Below are 7,303 nucleotides of genomic sequence, written 5' to 3'. Positions count from 1 at the left end.
TCTCTGCCTCTTGAGCCTGTGAGACATTTATCTAACGTGTTTGATATTTTCAGGCACGCGTGCCCGAAATCTCACCGTGTGCGCTCGGCTGAGCAATTTGGCTCAGCAACTTTTCGTCACCAGCCAATTGGAAGCTCGCTTGGCGTCACATGACACTTCGGCATCACTAAAGCCTGGTTCACACTACACGACTTTTCAGTCGTCAGGTTTTTGTGCCGTTCGCACTACACGACTGGTCGTGCTGTAATCGCGAGTCTTTCAGTTGTTGTGGCGTTCACACTACGACTGATCGGCGACGCGGGCTCACGAATTACACGACTGGGGAATCGCCGACTAATCTGGCTGCCGTCCAAAAACACGAGAACACGAAAACGAAACTCTCCCAGAACCAGCAACACCACGTAGAAGAAAAAAACAATGTACATGTACTCCACATTTTCGTTATTGTTATTTATTTTTTTTTACCGTTTATACACTCCATAGTCCCAAGTTGCCAGAATTATTTCATCTCTCCGTTGCAGTGAACATATAATCAATCGCACTATTTCTCCAGTGCTGTCACAATAACTTAAACACAGTGTTGTAGTAAAGTTGTAAGAAAGGTGATGATTTTGTGTGTTTGCTGGGTTACTGTTTTGAAAGCATTCTTGAAAGTTTTTTACATTCTTCAGAGATATCTTCAGCGGTGCCGCGGTTCTCTCTCCGCGTTCCCATTGGCTGTAGCTAGACGCTGCTGCCGACTCGCAGTCGCCGACTGCTAGATATTAAACATGCTAGATATCTGCCAGTCGTCTGCGACCAGTCGGCGACGGCTCGGCGAGCGTCTTTCAGCAGTTCACACTACACGACTGAGCGAGCGACGAGTGATCGCCGATTCGCCTCCGACCACAGTTTTTGTCGGCGATCAGTCGGCGACTGAAAAACCAGCCTAAAATCGTGTAGTGTGAACCAGGCTTAATCAAAAGTAAAGAAATAAGTTGAACAAATAATAACAACCATGAAATTTAAGATAACATGGCTTATTACATCGAATTTGGCGATAGAACAAGAAAATAATCATTTAATCAATTCGGTGTCGTGAAACATGTCTTTATGAAACATAGCAGCATTTTTATTTGGTTGAGACGCCATATACTGACGACACCGAATTAGGGTTGCCTGTCTGACAAAAAACAAGGACACTGTCATACTGACACGGTGGTGGGTGGCGAGTGTAAATTGTTGACGGGGGGGGGGGGGTGGCGTAAAATGTTACCGGGGGTGTCAAATGGACACAGCGAGAAAAAAAGACAGATTTAAAGTGTGCAGAAACAGTCTAAATAGTCGTTTGAACTAACCTAGTGAAAACCAGGACATTAAATGAATTTTTTGCCGGGACCTAATATTACAAAGAAGAAAAACCGGGACAGGTGGCAACCCTACACCGAATTGATTAAATTATTATTTTTTTATTCTATCGCCAAATTCGATGTAATAAGCCATGTTAACTATCTTATATCTCATGGTTGTTGTCTCATCTTATATCTCATTTATTATCTGTTCAACTTCTTTCTTTACTTTTGATTAGTGATGGCCGTTAACGGCGTAAACGCCGAAGTGTCATGTGACGCCAAGCGAGCTTCCAATTGGCTGGTGACGAAAAGTTGCTGAGCCAAATTGCTCAGCCGAGCGCACACGGTGAGATTTCGGGCACGCGTGCCTGAAAATATCAAACACGTTAGATAAATGTCTCACAGGCTCAAGAGGCAGAGAATTCTGTCTCAAGCGTCCGCACACGGCGAGCAACTAGCTGAGCAAACGGGCACGCGTGACCGTTTGCTCAGCTAGTTGCTTGCTGTGTGCGGGGGGCTTAAGAAGCTGGTGGGACATTTCTCTGCCAGCTGGAAGAAGTCGGCTCTGACAGCAGCTCAGAAAGAATTCAACCTTCCTGAACATTCACTAATTACTAGTCAGTTACTGATGCTGCAGTTAAACCTTTATGTGAATTTCTCTCATTTATTTTGTTGTTCTTTAAAGGTATTGAGTTTTTAAAATAAAACTGATAACTGCATTTAATCCGACAACCCTGGGAATGGAGAAGTTTATACTTATATTTGATAGATATTTGAAACACGAATACAGGTTTAGGATTTAATGGATTAAAAATAATCACAATTTAAATCGCAATTGCAATATTCTGTGAAAAAATCGCAATTAGATATTTTGCCCAAATCGTGCAGCCCTAGAGCAGACATAAGCAAATATGTTTGTTTGTGAATGGGTCCTTTGGAATTCAAAACAGGAGTTTAAAAAAACAATTTGTACACATATAAAGTTACAAAAAAACTGAAATCGCAATAAGAACTAAAAAAAACATTAACTATCCACACTAAACCGAAACTGCAGTCCATGACCAGCGTTGAGTGCAGCAATCTAAGCAGTCTCTGCCCGCGGCATTATAATACTCATGGTCAATACACATATATGGCAGATGGTGTTAGATACTCAGCAGCATTGTGAGCACTATTTCGCGGCAAAAACGAGAAAGGCGTAAGGTGGCTGAGAATACTACTTTAACACAGTAGCATTAATTACAAAAAGAGACAAACTCAAATAACCAACAACAAAAAACATTTTCAAAGAATCAAAGAAATAACTTTTTTTTACGTTAACCTCCACACTCGGTCAGCCACCGCCATAATATCAATAATATACTAAGCGACCTCGAGAGTGTCTTACTATTTAATAGAAACCCTGTCATCCTGCTCACTACCCTCCGGAATCCCGATAAAGCGAAGGTTGTTGCGCCTTTGTCTGTCCTCCATATCCACCATTTTTTCTCGCAGCTCTTCCAGCTTGTTTCGGCGCACCGGCGGGTTAGCCTGGAGTTTATTGTCGCTCTCCTCCAGAAATCCCAGCCTCCCTTCAATATCACTGATTATATCCATTAGAGCTGAGAGTTTCCCCTCCATGGAAGTAGTAGCCTTGCGAATCTCTTCCAGACTCTGCAGTTTGCACGATATTTGCTTCAAAACTGAAAAATTGCTAGCAATATCCTTAGCCACATTACCAGTCTTTTCAGTGTGAGGGCTTCTCATCAACAACCTCGTCATTGTGGGTAGAGTCCCCAGACCGCAGGCCCATTTTTAAGGCCGACTATGCCGTATTTTTCTGTCTGGCTGAGATTTTTAGATTCCGTCTCGATAGCACCACTGTCTAGTAGCAACGAAATAAGCGTTTGACCACTTAGAATAAATGAAAAAAAGAAGTTAAACTAGCGCCGCTGCGAGCAGTTAACAACTAAGCTGCCATCTTCCCCAGCGCGTCACGTGACACCTTAATGACGTATTTTGAAATCTAGACACTTGAACCACACACAAATGTAAAGAGAAATGTCCTGTCTAAGAACAAGGTAAGAGATCTATTTCTATTTTTTAAGACTAGGAACATCTTGAACACAAACTTGAGAAAGAGAATTCTACTGCTACTGCTATTGAAAGGGTGCTTTAGTCAACTAGAAAATACTGTATTTTTACCACAAAAGAAGTTAAGGGTTTTTTTTTCCCCTCTTTTTTCTTTTAGATTTTTTTTTTACCATACTGTACAGCTAGACTTTCAGCTCAATGAAAATGTAGACAGTATACATTTAATATATACATAAAAAAGAAGAAGCCTGGAGCATTAACATCAGAATTACTGCTCAGCCATAGGCTCAGGACTTTCTCACTTGTGAAGATGAGACAATTTCTCCCTTTACGGACACCTCCTTGAGAGCGAGAGGAAAACTCAACTAACATGCTGCATAAGAGGAGAAAGACTGCACCGTCTCCTGGCTATGAGCTATGATGTCACCATACTCACATATCTGTTCAGAACTATAGGCTGAAGCAGCCGCGCTCACTCCGTCTGAACCTCCACCACCGTTAACCTGGACACACTTGATTCTTTCACATTGCTTCATCTTCCCCACCAAGATCCCTGTCATTTTCTTTCACTTCTATCAAGCTTGAGACTATCCAGCATCGTGGCATTCGTTTTCTGTTTTTTTCCAGTTTTGTTCAAAGTGAAATATATATATATATATATATATATATATATATATATATATATATATATAAAAAACCATTGCATTATATTGTGTGGCTGTGGATTATGTTGTGTGGGTGGGTGGGTTTTGGTTTTTTTTTTTTATTATTTTATTTTTTTATATAAATCATATTGTCAAAAATACTGTGAATTTAAGTTCAACTATCAGTTATTTGTTTGCGTTCCTGTATCAGGAGTTCAGTATAGACACTTCTTTCAGTAAAACCACTCAGCATAATGTAGGCCAGGGGTGCCCATTACAAGTGGATGAATGACAGGCTATCGTCCATCTGCACTGACGGTTGTATTTTGATTGACATACATGGTAGCCAATCTGACGTCTAGAGTTTTGCCCTACTTCTCCTGCACACTCAGTAAATTCTCAGGTCTGATACACTGGAACCCATGCTCCTAGCCAGTGTTACATTCCAGTTCTTTTAAATAGCCGGTGGCATGGCTCCCAGAATCAAAATAAAAATGTAGTCAGAAAAAATCATAGTAGTACAAAACATTGTAACAAAAAAAATTTGATCCCAGTGAAATGCACAAGTGATGTAAGCTATGCTGATCAAACACATCAAGTCTTCAAAGTCTCCTTACTAAATGTCCGTTCACTCACAAACAAGTATTTTATAATAGCTAAATTAATTGAAGATTATTGTCTGGACTTTCTTTTTCTAACAGAGACTTGGCTTAATAGCAATGGAGCAATAGTGCTAAATGAAGCTTCGCCCGACTTTAACCGACTTTAACTATTTTAATGTCTCTAGAGTAAATAAGAGAGGTGGTGGTGTTGCATGTTTTTACCAAAAAGCATTCCACTGTAAGCAGTAGGGGTGCAGGAAAAAATCGATTCGAGCTCGAATCGCGTTTTTAACATTGAACGATTCAGAATCGATTCTCATTTTCAAAAAATCGATTTTTTTTCCGGGTGTGTGTGTGCCTTCTCAGCCACCGTAGTGCTAGGCAAAACAAGGAAACAGCTTTGACTATGTGCAGGCATGCTAGTAAAGCTACTGCGGGTTGTGTAGTGTACGGTATTTGTTGTTGTGCCGCTAAAGTATGAAGTCCAAACGGCTCCGCGGTCTTTGAAAGCAACCATTTGAAAACACTTTAGATTTTACCGTCAACCCGGCCCCGGTAAGAATGGGCTTGATCGTTTGCACACGCATAAAGACGCTACAGATGATATTCGGGAGTTACAGTGATTATAACTCCTGGTAAAATAAAGTTAAAATAAAAATAGCTTAGTTCATTGAGCACTCTAGTTTTGTTCTAACTAGATATTAAGACATAATACTGCTGTAATACTGCAAAGTCGTGGTCAGAGCTGAACTTCATTATAGCCAGTGTGTATTTTATTTAAAATAATTAACCCCCTTGAGCCAGTGTGTCTTTGGACATAGATAATCCCGTGCCGTTTGCTGTGATGGATAATTAAAGTCTTATTTATGCATAGAAGCGTAAATCGACAATATCATCTGTAGCGTCTTTATGCGAATAAACGAGGCTAGACGGAATTCGCCACAACACCGGCTGAAATCCAAATCTGTCGCACATGAAATGCTACAGGCACCGTTCAGAAACAGTTCAGTAGATATATGCGGCTTTTAGAAAATACGGTATATATATATATATATATATATATATATATATATATATATATATATATATATATATATATATATATATATATATATAGATAAAAAACAGATAGATAAAAAATATATATATATATATTATATATATTTTTTTTTTATCTGTGAAGTGGAAGTTCTGGAAGCTAACGTAAGCCTACCCATTTTATTAATGTTACAGCACTTTTATTTTTGGAAGCACTTTCATATACTTTTTATTTTTGTGATTTGTTAAGGAAAAAGGTGTAATTTTATTTCTGGAAGTGGCATGTTCTCAGAAATAGGCAGCTAGCCTAAGCCTAATTCTTGTACGAAGCAATTTGTTGTTTTTACAGAAAGAGCAGTATTTTTGTATAATAAAATGTTTGAGTAGTGGCCAGTTCTGGCAGCTAGCCTAAGCCTACCAATTTTATTTGTTTTACTACAGTTTTATTAGTTTAATGTAGTGTTCTGAGTGTCGGCCTCAAACAGACATGTTGTCTTGGATTTACCTTTGTGTGTTTACATTATTGCAATATGTTGATAAAACCTTTACAATTATAATATCTTTATAAAGGTACTCTGCTTTCATGCCAGCAGACCGGAGTAGCTCATTTTGAATAGAGAATTGTTTTTGAATCGGAAAATAATCGTTTTTGAATCGAATCGTTGGGATCTGAAAGAATCGGGAAAAAATCTAATCGTGACCCCAAGAATCGATTCTGAATCGAATCGTGGGATTCCCAAAGATTCGCAGCCCTAGTAAGCAGATCTCATTAGGGGAACATCCTACATTTGAATATCCGGCAGTACAACTCAACAACTTATTCCAACTTACAACTTATTCAGTTCTTTTGATTGTTATCCATCATCCTCCCAGATTACATACAGCTTTTCTTGAAGATTTTGCAGAAATGCTTTATAGGATTTAATTGATTTTGATTATGTTTTAATTGCTGGGGATTTTAATATTCACATGGATATATCCACAAATCCAATCACTTCAGAATTTATGAGGATGCTTAACTCTTTTGATCTCATGTATCAGGCCCAACTCATAAGCACGGCCACATTTTAGATTTGATCATTTCTGAACGCATAGAGGTTAATAATACTGAAATTACTGATGTTGCAATCTCTGATAATTTTGGTGTATTTTTCAATATGTCATTATCTACTAGAACTCTCAGTGAAAAGCGCACAATAACCAAGCGTTATCTCAGTGCTGGCAGTGCCGTGGCCTTCACAGACATGATACAGTCCCTCCCTCCTTTCTCAGAAAATGGGAATGAGTTAGTTGAAACATTCATACACAGAGTTAGGAACTGTATTGATGCTGTGGCACCAAAGGTAACAAAGATAATAATTATTATTAATAAACCGTTAATAAACGTTTTTATTTTGAACGTGTTAAAATGTTGATTAGCCCATCGGTTACAAGGAACTGTGTCTGCCCTCAAATCACCACCCATCGTTAGTGGTACATTTCTGACCACAGGGTCGCTGCTGGACAGTCATGATAATGCGGATTATACTTGTAGATCTGGCGGTACTTGTCACGCGTTACTTACTACTGGGTTCAGAGTGGCCCAACACCAAGATAATAGTGATCCTGTAGCCTG

This window comes from Brachyhypopomus gauderio, chromosome 3 (assembly GCF_052324685.1).
Source record: "Brachyhypopomus gauderio isolate BG-103 chromosome 3, BGAUD_0.2, whole genome shotgun sequence".
Lineage (NCBI taxonomy): Eukaryota > Metazoa > Chordata > Actinopteri > Gymnotiformes > Hypopomidae > Brachyhypopomus > Brachyhypopomus gauderio.
This window is presented reverse-complemented; position numbering follows the sequence as displayed.